This window comes from Globicephala melas, chromosome 3, assembly GCF_963455315.2.
Source record: "Globicephala melas chromosome 3, mGloMel1.2, whole genome shotgun sequence".
In the NCBI taxonomy this organism is placed as follows: Eukaryota; Metazoa; Chordata; class Mammalia; order Artiodactyla; family Delphinidae; genus Globicephala; species Globicephala melas.
Window position 1 is genome coordinate 117,043,984 of NC_083316.1, and position 19,056 is coordinate 117,063,039.

The 19,056-nt window shown below is 37.5% G+C and overlaps 1 pseudogene; it reads left to right on the forward strand.

Annotated features, from left to right (window-relative positions):
• The first annotated feature begins 12,185 nt into the window (after positions 1–12,185).
• Positions 12,186–15,011, forward strand: LOC115860021 (protocadherin alpha-1-like; annotated as a pseudogene).
• Positions 15,012–19,056: the final 4,045 nt, after the last annotated feature.

Sequence of the window (19,056 nt, forward strand, 5' to 3'; positions counted from 1 at the left end):
TACATGCACCCCAATGTTCATTTTAGCACTGTTTAGCCAAGATGTGGAAGTAACCTAAGTAACCTAAATGTCCATCGACAGATGAATGGATAAAGAAGATATGATACATATATACAGTGGAATATCACTTAGCCATTAAAAATAATGAAATAATGCCATTTGCAGCAAAATGGGTGCACCTGGAGATCATCATACTAAGTGAAGTAAGTCAGAAAGACAAATATCATATGATATTGCTTATAAGTGGAATCTAAAAAAAATGATACAAATAAACCTATTTGCAAAGCATAAACAGACTTGGAAAACAAACTTATGGTTACCAAAGGGGAAAGGTGTTGGGGGAGGGATAAATTGAGAGTTTGGGATTGACATATACACACTACTATATTTAAAATAGATAACGAACAAGGACCTACTGTATAGCACAGGGCACTCTACTCAATATTCTATAATAACCTAAATGAGAAAATAATTTGAAAAAGAATAGATATATGTATATGTGTAACTGAATCACTTTGCTCTACACCTGAAACTAACACAACATTGTAAATCAACTATACTCCAGTATAAAATAAAAATTTTTTTAAATGTGGGAAGATATTTAGACTTAATTCAGACCTTACTATATGTTAGAGACTGCTGTGAAGCTTTATGACTATAAAATATTCCAAAAAAGCCTTTACTGTGTGTGAACAACTTAATCAACATCAGATAATTAATATTGGTTTTTAAAAATCCTATAAATTTAGTCAAAGTGGGAAAACCATTAGTATGCATCAGTAGGTTCCTTGATAATATTCATATTGGTAAGAAGCTCTTTGAGTGTAAGGAATGTGTGAAGGCTTTTAGATATAATTCAAACCTTAATATATGTTGGTGAATTTATACTTGTGTGAATTATTATGAATATATGGAATGTGAGAAAATGTTTAACAAAGGAAGACACCCTAATATGCAAAAGAGAATTCATAATGATGAAAATCCTATAAATATAAAATATTTGGAGAGGCCTTAAATAGTGGCTATCAGATCACTCAACTTCAGAGAATTCATACAGGGAAGAAACTCTATGAATTCAAGGTATGTGGGAAGACCTTTATTCATGTGAGAGATCTTAGTTTTCATCAAGTAATTCATGGGGGTAAGAACAAATTTTAGGAATTTAGGAAGAATTTTAGGCAACATTTACATCTTTCTCAGCTTGGGAGAATTCGTAATATAATTTAATTAAGAAAGCCTTCACATTTTATATTTCTGTTTTTAGATAATCAGAATATCTATCCTAGAAAAACATTGGAGACTGTATAAACTCTATATGCTAATTTAAGTTCATATGTCTCTAACTGGTACAGTTTTACCAGGTACAATTTGGAATTATAGTGCTTACTTTGGAGAACTTTTGCTATAGACTAGATTGTACATTTTGAAGTACCTTAGAACACAAAGGAAATATTTCTACTTCCCAATGGAGTGCTTTATTTAGTTGCTGTGAGGAGCCTTCTGCCTTGAAATTGGACTTTAAAATTGCCTCACTAAATAATTACTTGGATAAAGCAAATTAAAATTATGAGAAAGTTAGAAATACCTTATTTATAGATCCACAAAACCTCGTTATACTCCCCTCCATATCTCTCCTACTCTTCCCTTACCCATCTTCCACTTCCAGGACCTTGTTCCTTGTTCATTGATTCCTTACTTTTACTCCTCCTCCTTTCCCTTAACTCACAAAACTACCTTAATGCATCTTAAATTTGATATTCCCACTTGGGAAAGACTTCAACATGTAGTCATGTTTGGATCTCTGTGCCATTGTTTGGACTTCCTGTATCCCAAAATAAAAAGAGAAAAATGTCTATAAAGATGATCATGTGGTTTTTGTCTTTTATTGATATGAAGTATTACATTAATTGATTTTCAGATGATAAAACAACCTTGCATTACTGGGTTAAATCACCATTAGTCATAATGCTTTATCTTTTCAAAATTTTGCTGGATTCAATGTGTTAGTATTTTGTTGATATATTCAACAATGTGTGTATTCATAAGAGATATTTGTTTGTAGGTTTTTTTTTCTTGTGGTGTCTTGTCTGGTTTTAGTATCAGTGGCCTCATAGAAAGCTGAGAAATATTCCATCCTTTTCTGTTCTTTGGAAGGCTTGGTGAAGAACCTTTTTAAAATGACTATCTGGTTCTGGGATTTTCCTTGTGGGAAGTTTTTTTTTTTTTTCTAATTCAATCTCTTCACTTGTTATAGGTCTATTCAGATTTTTATATTTTTTCTAAACTCAATTTTGTTTGTTTCTATCTTTCCAGGAATTTTTCCATTTCGTCTATATTATCTAATTTGTTGGCCCACACTTGTTCATAGTATAAACTTAACATTCTTCTTATTTCTATAAGGTCAGTAGTAGTGTTCCTTCTCTCAGTTCCAATTTTAGTTATTTGATTCTTTTCTCTCTTTCTTTCTTTTTGTCAGTCTAGTGAAAGGTTTGTCAATTTTAATGATCTTTTTAAAGAACTGTCCTTTTGTTTTATTGATATTTATTTCATTCTTTTTCTGTACTCTAGTTCATCAGTATCTGTTGTAAGCATTATTATTTACTTCCTTCTGATTGATTTAGGTTTAGTTTGCTCTTCTTTTTTTCCTTCAGTGTCTTAAGGTGGAAGTTTAGTTTATTAGTTTAAGATCATTCTTCTCTTTGAACTTACAGTTGTAAATTTCCCTCTAAGCACTTGTCTCCCATTAAGTTTTGGTATGTTGTGCTATATTTTCATTTATCTCAAACTATTTTTTAATTTTTCTTGATGTTTCTTCTTTTGCCAAGTGGTTATTTAGTAATGTATTGTTAATTTTTACATATTTTTTGCATTTCCTAAACTTCTTTCTGTTATTAATTTCTAATTTCCATTAAAGGGGAACATCCTTTAGTGAGTTAAATCTTTTTTAAATTTATTGAGGTTTGCTTTATGTCTCAACATAAAGGTTTGCTTTATGTCTCAACCTGGAGAGTGTTCCATGTGTACTTGAGAAGAGTGTATATTTTGCTGCTGTTGATGGAGTTCTCTGTAAAAGTCTGTTAGGTCTAGTTTGTATAGACTGTTGTTCAAGTCTTCTGTTTCCTTGTTGATTTTATGCATGGTTGTTTCATACAGGATTGATAGTGGAGTATTGAAGTTTCTGACTATTGTGGAATTGTTTATTTCTGCAATCATTTCTATCAGTCTTTGCTTTATGTGTTTGGGGGCTCTGTTGTTAGGTGGGTATATGTTTATAAGTTTTATAATTTAAAGATGCATTGACCCTTTTATCAACATAAAGTCACTCTTTTTTCTCTAGTATCATTTTTAGTTTAAAGTCTGTTCTGTCTGATATAAGTATAGCTACTCTAGCTTTTGTATGGTTACTGTTTGCTGTGTGTGTGTGTGGGTGTGGGTGTGTACGCATAATTTCCAATCCTTTATTTTCAGTCTTGTATTGAATCTTGATTCAATTTTTGAATCTAAATTATGTCTCCTATAGACAGCACAGAATACGATTATGTTTTTAATCCATTATGCCAATATCTGCCTTTTGAATGGAGAATTTAATCCATGTACCTTTAGAATAATAGTATACTCATAAAGAAGAATTTATTTCTGCCATTTTTCTGTTTATTTTATGTATGCTTTATAGCTTTTTTTTGTCCCTCATTTACTCCATTACCACCTTCTTTTGTGTTTAGGTGATTTTTTGTAATCACATGTATTGATTCCCTTTTCATTTCCTTTTGTGCTTTTCTATAGATATTATTTTTGTGATTACCATGGGGATTACATATACATCCTAAAGTTATAACAATCTCATTTGAATTGATACCAACTTAACTTCAATCACATACAAGAACTTTATTCCTATGCAGCTTCATCTCCCCATCTTTATGTTTGACATCACACATTACATTTTTATACATTGTGTGTCCAATAGCAGATTTAAATTATTTTTATGCATTTGTCTTTTAAATTATGTAGAAAACAAAAAGCAGACTTACTAATCAAAATTACAATAATATTGGCTTTTATATATGCCCATGTATTTACGTTGCTGGAGATCTTTATATTATCATTCAAATTTAAGTTACTGTCTAGCATCCTTTGATTTGAACCCAAAGGACTCTCTTTAGCATTTCCTTAGGGCAGGTCTAGTGGTAATGAACTCCCTTGCTTTTGTTTATTTTGGAATGTCACTTTTGAAGGACATTTTTGCTGGATATGAAACTCTTGATTGACAAATTTTTCTTTCAGAATTGTAAATATATTATTCTACTGCCTTATGGCTTCCAAGTTTTCACATAAAAAGCCAGTTGATAATTTTATTGAGCATCACTTGTACATGCCAAGTAATTTCTTTTTTGCTGCTTTCAAGATTCTCCCTTTGTCTTTTGACAGCTTGGTTATAATGTGTCTTAGTGTCAGTTTCTTTAGATTTATTCTACTTGGAGTTCCTTGAGTTTCTTGGATGTGTAGATACACGTCTCTCATCAAATTTGGGAAGTTTTTGACTACTATTTTTTCAAATAATCTTTCTACCCATTTCTCCTTCTCCTCTCATTTTTGGACTCCAATAATGCATATATTCTTATTCTTGATGGTGTCTCATAAGTCCCTTAGACTCCCTTTACTTTTCTTCAATCTTTTTTCTTTCTGTTACTCAAACATTTCCATTGTCCTATATCTTCAAGTGTGCTGATTCTTTATTCTGCCTACTCATATCTGCTGTTGAACCCCTCTGGTGAATTTTTCACTTCAGTTACTGTATTTTTCAGCTTTTTTCCCCCCATTCTCTCATCGAAGAGTATCTTGTTTTGTTTTGTTTTCAGTGTTTTGAATATTATAATTTTGCTATCAATATTTGTCTAGAGGTTTTTGTGTGAACATAAGTTTTCACTTCTCTGTGATAAATGCCTAGGAGTGCAATTTTAAGTCTATTTTTTTCCAAAAGAATCGGCCAATCTGTTTTCCAGAATGGCTGTCATATTCTGTATTCTCATCAGCCACATATGAATGATCTAGTTTTTCTGCATTCTTGCTAACATTTGATGTCAGAATTTTTTATTTTAGCCATTCTGGTAGATGTGTAATGATATCTCATTATAGTTTTAATTTGCATTTCCCCAAATGCTACTGGTGTTAAAAATATTTTCATATGTTTCTTTGACATTTGTATTTCTTCTTTGGTCAAATTTTTTTTTTCAATTAGATTAAATTTATTTAAAATATAATCTAACAATAAAGTACAATAAACTGATTTTAGCCTCTAGTTTTCCTCTCTGCCCAAAGTCCTACAACAATGTCCATAGGGATGAACTTTCCAGTGCTCCAGATCCCTGGATCCTTACCCTTTCATCAACAATGTCGAATTCAGTCACCCCCTCCCCTGGTCACATCTTAGATAGTCATCACCAAAAACTGCACTGTCTCTAAAATCTTGAGTTTAAACACCCTACTCTCTGTCCTCCACCCTTGTTCTACCTACATCGTTAAATCACAAATACCTATAGCCCCAAATTCTTCAGCTCTTGGGAGGTTGCCAAATTACTGGCCCTGTAACTTTCTGACTGCTTATTTCTTCCTCGCTTCCCTGTCTAACCTGAAGTCCATAACTTCTCATTGTAATCATTCCCTTGCAAGTACCGCCAGCTCCCTGGTTCTCTCCTATTCTCTCTCCAGGGAAAGATCTCCCTCCAAAGCTTTATTTGGCCAGTAGCTTATGATCCTCTAGGACTTTGCCTGAGTATAAGTTCTTCTGGTGGCCTTTCTTGACCACCCTATGCAGAGTGCAGTCTGCTATCTCTACCTCAATTCCTCTCCCTTGCTTCTTTTATAGCACTCATGGCAACTTATAAACATTTTATTTGATATGTAATTTTTTCTCCCTGTCTCTTGCACTAGAACATAAATTCTATCAGGACAGGGACCCTGACTATCTTGTTCTCCCTCCATTCCCAGTACCTACCGTAATTCCTTGCACATATTAGAAACTCAACAAGCAACAGTTGTACAAAGGAATGATTATCAAATTTTCTAAGCCTATTAACAATGTACATTATTTCCAAGTGTCTGTCTGTGGAATGATTACAAAATTTGATAACATATAAGGACATAAATATACCTTAATTAATTCAGTAATAGTGTTAATTATACAACCCACATTCTTTCACCACAATGTAATAAAATCAAATATATAATAATTGACTCTAACCCACTGGAAATCTAAAAAACTCTATTTTCAGTAACTCTTGGGGAAAAAAAAGAGAAAATGAAAGATTACAATTAAATTACAAACATTTTAGAAATTAAAGAACATTATATACCAAAATCAACTGCATGGATCCAAAACTATCTTCAGAAAAATGTATAGTCTTAAATGCTTTTGTTATTAAGCAAGAAAAATAATAAATTAACTGTATTCATGGGGAAAAAGCTGAGAAAAAAAGCATTGAAATGAACAAACATAAATGAGAGTTAAATTAATCAAGGTAACCATAATATATTAGAGATAAAAGGGGAAAAAAGAAAATTATTTGAACATATCAATAAAATAGATTAACTTTTGTCAAGTGCACTGAAGGTAAAGGAGATAAAGCATAAACAAGTAGACATAAAATTGGGCACAAATGCACAGGGAGAAAATTAATTTAAGAGTCTTCTTGTAGCTAAACCTTCTTTTTGTTGCTTTCTCTAGATTTTTGCCTAGGAGCCAAGCTCGGCTGGAGAGAGCTGCACAAGAGTCCACCCAACTGTTTTTCATAAAGGCAAAGGTTGAACTTTAAAAGGACCTCCCCAGTGCCCCCCAAAATGGGGTAAGTTTCTCTGTCCTGCCCTCAATGACAAGGTTTTTACACTTTCCCTTTGGGCCTCCCCAACTCCCTGCCAGCTTCCTTACAGCAATAGCCTGACATTTACCTTCTCAGAAAAAATTGCAGCCACATTACCCTTTAACATGAAATAAAATGAAAAAATATAATAAGTAAAAAATAACCAAAATTGACTCTAACTCCACAAGATCTTTGTCTGTGTCATTCACTCACACATCTCAAGCACCTAAGACAGGGCTTGGCTCAAAGCTATTGCTTTGATCTGGAGGTAAATTCATTTGAGGAGCAAGGTAAATTCATTTGAGGAGCAAGTGGATACCACGTATGCATGTTCGCACCCATTTGAACTCATTCTCTCTGCACCCTCTTCTAATTCAGTGAAAGCAGTGATCCCTCTTCACAACCAAGACCAAGCCTTCCCCCCATCCTTGAACGCCTGCCCCTTCCACCTTCTCAGGGGTCTTACATTATCAGTTATCCTGTTTCTCTTATTCATAGTCTAAACCATACTCTTTCCAACAGCTTTTAAACATGCTTGAGAGTCTGTTCCACTGAAAACATAACTCTCCTTCAACCAACATCTCCCCTCCAGCTTGCATCTCCCTCCCTCCTGTGTGCTTCCTAGAATGCTTTTTTTTTTTAACATCTTTATTGGAGTATAACTGCTTTACAATTGTGTGTTAGTTTCTGCTTTATAACAAAGTGAATCAGCTATACATATACATATATCCCCATATCTCCTCCCTCTTGTGTCTCCCTCCCACCCTCCCTATCCCACCCCTCTAGGTGATCACAAAGCACCGAGCTGATCTCCCTGTGCTATGTGGTTGCTTCCCACTAGCTACCTATTTTACATTTGGTAGTGTATACATGTTCATGCCACTCTCTCACTTCGTCCCAGCTTACCCTTCTCCCTCCTCGTGTCCTCAAGTCCATTCTTTATGTCTGCATCTTTATTCCTGTCCTGCCCCTAGGTTGTTCAGAACTTTTTTTTTTTTTTAGATTCCATATATACGTGTTAGCATATGGTATTTGTTTTTCCCTTTCTGACTTACTTCACTCTGTATGACAGACTCTAGGTCCATCTACCTCACTACAAATAACTCAATTTCATTTCCTTTTATGGCTGAGTAATATTCCATTGTATATATGTGCCACATTTTCTTTATCCATTCATCTGTCAATGGACATTTAGGTTGTTTCCATGTCCTGGCTATTGTAAACAGAGCCGCAATGAACATTGTGGTACTTGACTCTTTTTGAATTATGGTTTTCTCAGGGTATATGCCCAGTAGTGGGATTGCTGGGTTGTAAGGTAGTTCTATTTTTAGTTTTTTAAGGAACCTCCATACTGTTCTCCATAGTGGCTGTATCAATTTACATTTCCACCAACAGTGCAAGAGGGTTCCCTTTTCTCCACACCCTCTCCAGCAGGTGAAATGTTTCTTCATGTCTTTTGCCCAGGTTCTAATTGGGCTGTTTGATTTTTTACTGTTGAGTTTTGATTATCCATTATAGATTCTAGATACAAGCTCTTTGTCAGTTATATGCTTGCAGACAATTTCTCCAAAATTTTAGCTTTCATTCTCATACTCTAAATATGGTATTTCACAGAGTAAAAGTTCTTAAATTTTGATGACGTCCAATTTATCAATTTTTTTTTCTTTTACAGACTGTGCTTTTGGTGTCAAGTCTAAGAACTCTTTGCTTACCCTTAGATCCTAAAGATTTTCTCCTATATTTTTTTCTAAAACTTTTAGAGTTTTATGTTTTACTTTTAGGTTCATGATCCATTGAATTGATTTTAGTATAAGATATGAGACTTAGGCAGGGTTTTTTTGTTTGTTTGTTTTTCCTAACAAAGTCCAATTGCTCTAACACTATTTGCTGGAAAAGCTATCTTTCCTGTATTTAATTGCTTTTGCAACTTTGTCAAAATTCAGTTAGTTCAGCATATTAACATGGGTCTATTTTTGGATTATTTATTTTGTTCCCTTGATCTACCTGTCTATTTATCTACCAATAACACAGTCTTGATTTCTGTAGCTGTATAATAAATAATAAGATACACTGATTCCTTCTACTTTTTTATTGTTTTTTAAAATTGCTTTAAGTATTATAGTTCCTTTGTTATTCCATGTAATCTTGTCTATATCTATAGAAAATCTTGTTGAGATTTTGGTAGGAATTGTGTTAAATCTATATGTTAATTCAGGGAAAATTGACATCTCTCCATGAAGTGTCGAGTTATCCAATTCATGAACACAGTAGGTCTCTCCACTTTAGATATTCTTCAATTTCTTTCATTAGTGTTTTGTAGTTTTCAGAATACACTTACACCTAAGTATCTTTTTTGAGCTAATGTAAATGGTATTGTATTTTAAATTTAATTTTGGTATGTATATTTTCATTGTTAGTATATGGAAATACATTCTTTTTTTTTTTTTTTTTTTTTTTGCGGTACACGGGCCTCTCACTGTTGCGGCCTCTCCCGTTGCAGAGCACGCGCTCCGGACACGCAGGCTCAGCGGCCATGGCTCACGGGCCCAGCCGCTCCGCGGCATGTGGGATCTTCTGGGACCGGGACACAAACCCGTGTCCCCTGCATCGGCAGGCGGACTCTCAACCACTGCGCCACCAGGGAAGCCCAATACATTCATTTTTGTATGTTTATCTTGTTTTCTGTGACATTGCTGAATTCACTTTTCTAGGAGGTTTTTTTCTAGGGGGTTTTTTACTGCCCCTGTAAATAGGGACAGTTTTCTTTCTTTCTCATCTATATGCCTCTTATTTCCTTGTCTTGGTTTATGGCACAGAGTAGAACTTCCTTCACTATGCTGAAACAAATAAGAGTAGTGAGACCAGATATCTTTGCCTTGTTCCCAATCTGAGGTGAAGGCATTCAGTCCTTCACAATTAAGTATAATGTTATTTATATGTTTGTCATGGATTCTCATTATCAAGTTGAGAAAGTTCTTATGGGTTTTGAGGAGAAGTGAGATGTAATTTTTATCTTTGTTCCTCTATAGGTAAAGTGTATTTTCCCTCTGGCTTCTTTCAGGATTTTTTTTTCAATTAAACTTTTTATTTTGAGATAATTGTACATTCAAATTCAGTTGTAAGAAATAATACAGAGAGATCCTGTGTACCTTTCACCCAGTTTCCCCTGATGGTAACGTAAAGCTGTAGTAAAATAACAGGATTTTATTTAATCTTTGATTTTCTATAGTTTGAAACTGATATACCAGGTGCAGATTTTTTGGTGTTTATTCTGCTTGGTGTTATCTGAGCTTCCTGGATCTGTGATTTGATGTCTGAAGTTAATTTGGAGGAAATTCTCGGTCATTATTATTTCAAGTATTTCTTCTTTTCCTTTCTTTCTTTCTTCTGGTATTCCCACTATGAGTATGTTATACACTCCCCCCCTTTTTTTTCAATTCTATACCTTTTTTAAAGTTGTCCCACAGTCCTTGGATTTTCTGTTCTGTTTTTTCAATTTTTGTTCTCTTTGCTTTTTGGTTTTTGAGGAATCTATTGATATATCCTCTAGCTCAGAGATTCTTTCCTCATCCATGTCCAATCTACTACTGAGCCCATCAAAGTCATCTTTCATTTCTGTTACATTTTCTTTTAAATGGGTTTTTTTTTCAAAAATGGGGTCTAATATTTCTCTTTGTTTTTTTTAACATCTTTATTGGAGTATAATTGCTTTACAACGGTGTGTTAGTTTCTGCTTTATAACAAAGTGAATCAGTTATACATATACACATGTTCCCATATCTCTTCCCTCTTGCGTCTCCCTCTCTCCCACTCTTTTTGGTTCTTTCTTAGGATTTCCATCTCTGTTTACATTGACCATCTCTTCTTTTCTTACATGCTGTCTACTTTATCCATTGGATCCATTAGCATATTAATCATAGCTGATTTAAATTACCAGTCTGATAATTCCAAAATCCCTGTCAAGTCTGGTTCTGATATTTGCTCTGCTCTTCAAATTGTGGAGTTCACCCCACACCTTTTGCTATGCCTCATAATTTTTGTTGATAGCTGGACATGATATACCAGGCAGAAGGAACTGCTATAAAAAGCCTAGTAATAATGAGGTGTTGAGGTGTGGGAAGAGGGGAAGCATTCTATAGTCCTATGGTTAGGTCTCAGTCTTTTACTGATATTACACTTCTGAACTATGAACTTCACAAGTGTTTCTCATTCCCCTCCACCCCATGTCAGACAGAATGGCTAGAATGCCCTGGAATTTGGTATTTTTCTTCTCCCTCACAGAAATCTAGAGCCTGCTGGAATTGGCTCTGATAATAAACCAACAATTAGTCTTCCATTAATTAGTTTCCCTGAGGGAAGGCCTTGTTAAGAGGAACAGAATACATTTCAAAATGGTTCATTTCCACCTCCCACTGCCAAAAGCATGAGGGGGATTTTTCTCTGATATTTACTGTGGAAATCTGGTCAGGCTCCTGGAGGTAAATTTCAAAATATTTTGAGCTGCCCTCATGACTGCTTCCCCCCCATCTACATTGAGCCTACAGCAATTTGTCTATTGCAGTTCAGATATTCCTGCTCCAGCTCTGGTTTCCACAGTGGCTTCTGCTCTTGGGTCTCTGTGCCAGTAAGTAATCTGTGACTTTCTGTATTTCCCTGTCTCTTTAATTTTGGGGGTAGTGGTTTGCCCTGTGTCCTCCCCTCTCTTACACAGCCAAGAAGAGTTGTTGATTTTTTTCAGTCTGCTCAGCTTTTTATTTGTTGGAGTGGTGATTTCAAATCCCCTTACATTCAGAACTAGAAACTGGAAGTTCTTGACAGTGTCTTTTGATGGAAAAAATTTTCACCTTTTATGAAGTCTAATTTGTCTGTTTTAAAAATTTTGTTGCCTGTACCATATCCAAGGAATCATCACCAAACCCAATGTCATGAAGCTTTTGCCCTATCTTCTTCTAAGAATTTTACAGTTTTAGGTCTTACATTTAGGTCATGGATCTATTTGAGTTAATGTTTGTATGTAGTGTTAAGTAAGGGTATAACTTCATTCTTTTGCAATGTGGATTTCCTGTTTTCCCAGCACCATTTGTTCAAAAGACTGTCTTTCCTCCCATTGAATAGTCTTCGCGCTTCTGTTGAAAATTGTCTGACCATATATGTAAGGATTTATTTCTGGGCTCTCTGTTCTATTCCATTGGTCTATATGTCTGTCTTTATGACAATACCACACTGTTTTGATTACTGTAGCTTTGTAGCAAGTTTTGAAATCAGGAAGTGTGAGTTCTCCAACTTTGTTCTTCTCTTTCAGGATTCTTTTGGCATTTAGGGTCACTTAAGATTCCATATACTGATTACCAAAAACTAAAGAAGGAAGCCCCATTTTGTCACTGCTGGAGAGAAGACAAAAATGATAAGGAGATAAATTATTTCAAATATGAAGGGGGAAAAAGGCAATATTTTAAAGTAAAGTGAGAACGGTCGGAAAGGAGTAGTGCTTTTGTGATGCTGTTTTCAAGGAGAGGTGGCCAGGGAGGCCGGTGCCTGCTGCTCTCGATTCTGCTCTTCACAGCCTGGGGGGCTGGCAGTGGCCAGATCAACTACTCGGTCCCTGAAGAGGCCAAACATGGCACCTTCGTGGGCCGCACCGCTCAGGACCTGGGGCTGGAGCTGGCCGAGTTGGTGCCATACCTGTTCTGGGTGGCGTCCAAAAGCCACGAGGACTTTCTGGAGGTAAATCTGCAGAACGGCATTTTGTTTGTGAATTCTTGGATTGACCTGGAGGAGCTATGAGAACAGAACACGAAATATAGTATTCACCTGGAGGTGCTCGTGGACAGGCCGCTGCAGGTGTTGCATGTGGAAGTGGAGGTGAAGGACGTTAATGATAATCCACAGGTCTTTAGTTAAGAGTGAGAGAACAAAGGCTATTTATTCCTGAATCTAGGCTGCTGGATTCACGTTTCCCGATAGAGGGCGCTGCTGATGCAGACATTGGTACCAACGCTTTTCTAACATACACTTTCAGCTCCAGTGATTATTTCTCTTTGGATGTACAGGCAAGTGATGAACTGAGTAAGTCACTTTCGCCTGAATTGAAGTCTGTGGATAGAGAAGATACACCAGAACTTCGTTTATTATTGACAGCCACTGATGGGGGCAAACCAGAACTAGAAGGTATAGTTCAGCTGCCGATCATGGTGCTCAACGTTAATGATAACGCCCCATGGTTTGCCCAGGCCGTGTACAGAGTACACTTATTAGACACGACTAATGTTCCAGCAACTGGAACATTAATGACCACATTAAATGCCTCTGACGCTGACAAAAGTGTAAATGGCGAAATTGTCTTTCTTTTGGCAATGGTGTTTCTCTTAACATAAACAACAAAAACAAAAATTCAAAATTGATTCCAGCTCAGGGGAAATTAGGCTAATTGGTTGACTGGATTATGAAGAAACGAAATCCTACGAAATTCAGGTAAAAACAGTTGATAAAGGAGGTCCTCCAATGTCAAATCACTGCAAGGTTTTAGTGAAAGTGCTGGATGTAAATGATAATGCTCCGGAACTGGCGGTCACATCCATCTTTGCCTTAAGAGAGGAGTCTCCACTCAGCACCGTCATCGCCTTCATCTCCTTGTCTGACCGTGACTCTGGTGTCAATGGCTAGGTGACCTGCACCCTGACGCCTCATGTCCCCTTCAAGCTGGTGTACACCTTCAAGAATTACAATTCGGGGCTTCCCTGGTGGCGCAGTGGTTGAGAGTCCGCCGGCCGTTGCAGGGGACACGGGTTCATGCCCCCATCCGGGAGGATCCAACATGCCGCGGAGTGGCTGGGCCCGTGAGTCATGGCCGCTGAGCCTGCGCGTCCGGAGCCTGTGCTCCGCAACGGGAGAGGCCACAACAGTGAGAGGCCCGCGTACCGCAAAAAAAAAAAAAAAAAAAAAATTACTATTCGCTGGTGCTGGACAACGCCCTGGATCGCGAGAACCTGGCGAACTATGAGGTGGTGGTGACCGCGAGGGACAGGGCTCGCCTTCCCTGTCGGTCACAGCCAGCGTGTCCGTGGAAGTGGCCGACGTGAACGACAACGCGCCCGTGTTCGCGCAGCCCGAGTACACGGTGTTGGTGAAGGAGAACAACCCGCCCGGCTGCCACATCTTCACGGTGTCGGCTCGGGACGCGGACGCGCAGGAGAACGCGCTGGTGTCCTACTCGCTGGTGGAGCGGAGGGTGGGCGAGCGATCGCTGTCGAGCTACGTGTCGGTGCACGCGGAGAGCGGCAAGGTGTACGCGCTGCAGCCGCTGGACCACGAGGAGCTGGAGCTGCTGCAGTTCCAGGTGAGCGCGCGCGACGCGGGCGTGCCGCCTCTGGGCAGCAACGTGACGCTGCAGATGTTCGTGCTGGACGAGAAAGACATCGCGCCCGCGCTGCTGCTGCCCGGGCTGGGCGGCGGGGAGGGCGCGCTGAGTCAGCTGGTGACGGGGTCAGTGGGCGCGGGCCACGTGGTGGCGAAGGTGCGCGCGGTGGACGCGGATTCGGGCTACAACGCGTGGCTGTCGTACGAGCTGCAGCCGGCGGCGGGTGGCGCGCGCAGCCCGTTCCGCGTGGGGCTGTACACGGGCGAGATCATTACGACGCGCGCCCTGAACGAGGCGGACGTGTCGCGCCAGCGCCTGCTGTTGCTGGTGAAGGGCCACGGCGACCCGGGGCTGACGGCCACGGCCACCGTGCTGCTGTCGCTGGAGGACAGCAGCCAGGGGCCCAAGGCCTCGTCGCGGGTGTCCACCGGCGCCGCTGGCGCGGAGGCCGCTCTAGTGGATATGAACGTGTACCTGATCATCGCCATCTGTGCGGTGTCCAGCCTGTTTGTGCTCACGCTGCTGCTGTACGCGGCGCTGCGGTGCTCGGCGCCGCCCAGCGAGGGCGCGTGCGGGCCCGGGAAGCCCACGCTAGTGTAATCCAGCACGGTGGGGAGCTGGTCTTACTCGCAGCAGAGGCGGCAGAGGGTGTGCTCTGGAGAGGGGCTGCCCAAGACCAACCTCATGGCCTTCAGCCCCGGTCTTTGTCCAGGTCTGAGCACGTCGGGAAGAAATGAACATCCAGAAACAAATTCAGTAATATAAGTTCAACTTCCAAGCTTTGGCTTTAGATTTTTTTTTTAAATTTTTACTTATCTAACCATCTTTTCAGATGTCACTTTAAAAAATATATTCCAAGTGTTCACTAAAATCTCAACAAATCTTACCATTTATTGTAGATATTTATTCTATTACTTATAGCTGCATCTTGAATAGAACTTGGAATCAAACAACAAAAAAACTAATGTAGGAACAAATTGCCATATTCCTTGGATCAGATAGTAGGATACTTTTGAAAGAATACTGAAATATTAAGCAGTCTTGATCATATTTAACACAGAATCTTAACGTAGTCAAATACATTGTCATTTTCAAGTTTATTTGTAGCTTGGAATGAAATGTCAAGCCCTGGACAAAAATTTATAGGTAGATTTACAGAAACTATCTGCCTTCCCTTAAGGTTTTACGTTTCAAAGTGGGCAATTAAAAAAATCATTTTAAATAAAAGTCATTTAAAAGATATTTGTACGGTGACATTTTAATTTTTATGTTAAAATATACAACTATTTTTTCTTTGCTTTTATGATCAGTATCCTGATGCCAACGACTTTGAGTTCTCCTGGTTCTAGAAACCTTAGCATGGAATGAGTATTTTAGTATAGGATCTGGTTAGGAAACACTTAGCACCTTCCACTTACTCACAAATGTTCTAAGACACTTTATTTATTTATTTTTAAATTTATTTATTTAATTTATTTATTTTTGGTTGCGTTGGGTCTTCGTTGCTGCACGCGGGCTTTCTCTAGTTGAGGCGAGCGGGGGTTACTCTTTGTTGTGGTGCACGGGCTTTTCATTGCGGTGGCTTCTCTTGTTGCAGAGCACGGGCTGTAGGCATGCGGGCTTCAGTAGTTGTGGCACGTGGGCTCAGTAGTTGTGGCTCACGGACTGTAGAGTGTGGGCTCAGTAGTTGCGGCGAATGGGTTTAGTTGCTCCGTGGCATGTGGTATCTTCCTGGACTAGGGCTCGAACCCATGTCCCCTGCGTTTGCAGGCGGATTCTTAACCACTGCACCACCAGGGAAGCCCTAAGACACTTTATTTTTACTTCTCTCAACCTTTCCAATAACTTTGTGAAGTGCATACTTTAGTCTCACTTTGTGGATGAAAGTACTGAGGCTTAGAAAATCTAAGTTCAGTATTTTTACTAAGTTTTCTCCAGATTTCCCAAGGATATCCAGAACTTGCTTGTTCTAATGGACTTCATTGCCTTTTATAAAATATTTAAGGTAGCTTACAATGGAAGATATTTACAGGAGCAATTTAAAAAAGTCTGTTTAAAAGCCAAAGTAAAAGATCAAGAGAAGTGTGGGAACAATTTATCAATCATAGGCTGAGTGCAAATCCTAATACTCACCTTCCTGGAAGTAAGTACAGAAGTATAAAAAAGAAGAATGAAAGGAAATTCTCTGTACCAACTCTTCAAGAGAGAAAAAAACTCCTCTCTTCCTGCTGTAAATTCAGAGTTGATTACTGGGCATTATGTAAGGGTTTAGCAATACCCTTAACAATATGTTTGATAGCAGTTTTGCAAAACCAACTGAAACATATTTGTTATAAATATTATTATATATGCTAGTCATTAAGTCAAGAGCATAATATTAAATTTTATTTCCTATGTTTAATTCTGAAACTACACAAGTATTAAATGAACACATTTTTGTTTGCAAACATTTAAATAAACATGCAGAAAAAGTCCCTTGAAAGTCACCTTGTGAAAGCATTCTATAAGAAATTAGTATAATTTAGTAGTTAAGTTTCTAGATATTTGAATTGATATAGTGCTGTTGCTTAGACTGTTTCAAGAAACAGGCAATGAGTATGTTTCTGTAACTTTTCAAATATTAATTATCATACCCAGGCTTTTGGCAAAAATCAGCAAATAATAATAATTTTAGATTTCACATTGCCAAGAAAAGTTTCCAGCTCCTTTAAATATGAGATAAACTTTGCAAGATTATAAAACTGTGCAAGATAAATTAAGGAGTCACAAAAATAATTTCTGTTCCCTAATTCACATTACCTATGTCCCTATGTCCAGGCTTAGAAGTTTCTCTAGGGACACTGAATATATTTACTGATGGATCAGTACACAAGCACACATGGAGAGCCTACTACAAACTAAGTCCTGCTGTAGAAACTAGGGACCTAGCAAGAGTGAAACAAGATAGGAGAGGTCCTTGGCTTCAAGGGGACCACATTGTAACCTGTTTAAAATAACAATTGTGTTATGAAAATACTTACATTGGTATAATATTGCCTTTTCAGTTTTCTTTGTCTAAACAAGGTATCTATATAGGAGGATCTCATTCTATTCATGACTTTTAAAAAATAGACTGTATAATGCTGACTGTTATTAGCAAGTTTTCTGGAAAAAAGCAGATGTGGGCTTTCCCTCTTTATGTGATTTGCGCTCAGAAAATTATATGTAATTCTCATTGCCTCAACTAATGAAAATATAATCAATTAGATGGAAAATTCTCTGGAAAGGGGAACTAAAATGATCAAGAAATTAGGAGGGATGGGGAAACTACATTTTAAGGCCAAACTGAAAAATCATAAACAGTATGGAGAACGTAAACATATATTTCTTTTATCAAGCCAAAAAAACTTGAGTTAGAGGTTGACATTTGAAGCTAGAATGGCACAACTTGTTTCTTCAAGAATTTATATAGGTTGAAAAATCAATTATCTAACAGTACTTCACTGAGAGGTTAATAACAAGATTTCTAATGGAATTGGACATCACTTGATAAATACCAATAGCCCTTTAAATTTGGCCTGAAGAGATTCAGGCATGCCTTCACACAGCTACACTGGGATCACTGTCAAAAAAAATTTTTAGATGATGCATTATGGATCTAAGAACAGACAAACATTTCTTTCTGTATTATGATTATTGTTGTAAAGGTTAAAATTTTCTGGGTTATTTGAAGGTATTAACTTGGAGGTGAATCTCAAATTTTAGTTAATGACTACTAAAACAAAAAAAGGGGGTTTAAGGTTACAAAGTTTGAAAAGTGATTTTTTAGGGCTTCCCTGGTGGCGCAGTGGTTGAGAGCCCTCCTGCCGTTGCAGGGGACACGGGTTCATGCCCTGGTCTGGGAAGATCCCACATGCCGCGGAGTGGTTAGGCCCGTGGGCCATGGCCGCTGAGCCTGCGTGTCCAGAGCCTGTGCTCTGCAATGGGAGAGGCCGCAACAGTGAGAGGCCCATGTACCGCAAAAAAAAAAAAAAAAAAGTGACTTTTTTAAATGAAAAGGTACTTCTAGGATGGAGGAAAAGATGATTGTGGAGTGGTGTTGTTACTTAATATTTATTTTTATATAAATATGAATGGATTTCCCATTGGTAGTTAATATTCTTGTGCCATTCAGAATCTTTGTGCCAACTTTCAATAGTTTTGTCTTCCTTTACAAGATTTCTTCTAGGAAATGTATTTCTTCCTCTTTTCTTCTTTATAAAGACGACCCAGTTGCCATATTTTTCTACTTCTCCACCATTCTTTGCTATCATTAATATATATTCATTGAACAATTTAGTAGTAATAAAAAATTGGACTAATATAAATTTATGGAAAATTTATTTTTTGGTACTTATTTCATGGTAAGTTTACAATTCAAACTAGTCATTCATTTAGGAAATTTATTGACTTTAAAATTGTCAAATCCTCAAAAGGTGAAGTTATATTTGCTGAGATCTTATTACCAGGTTATAATCATTGTTATGCAATTGGATTAGTTTTGGTTAATATTAATTATCCATTAAAGTTGGCAGCTTCACACCTTTGCTGTCCATCTGAAAAACTAGGCAAAATCATCATGCTGTTAATACTGAAAATAACAATGTTATTTTCATTTTTCTATGAAGGCTCTGAAAAACATCCCAATGGAAACAAAAACTATGATTGCTTTCAGTAAAATATTAGTAAAACGTATATTATTATCTTTTGATTATTCAATTTCAGTAATGAATTTCAGTTGCATGACTATGATTTTAGAAATTGCAATTTTATTATCAAATTACCTTGGTATGATGATACTAATGTAATTTCATTTGTAGGGGAATA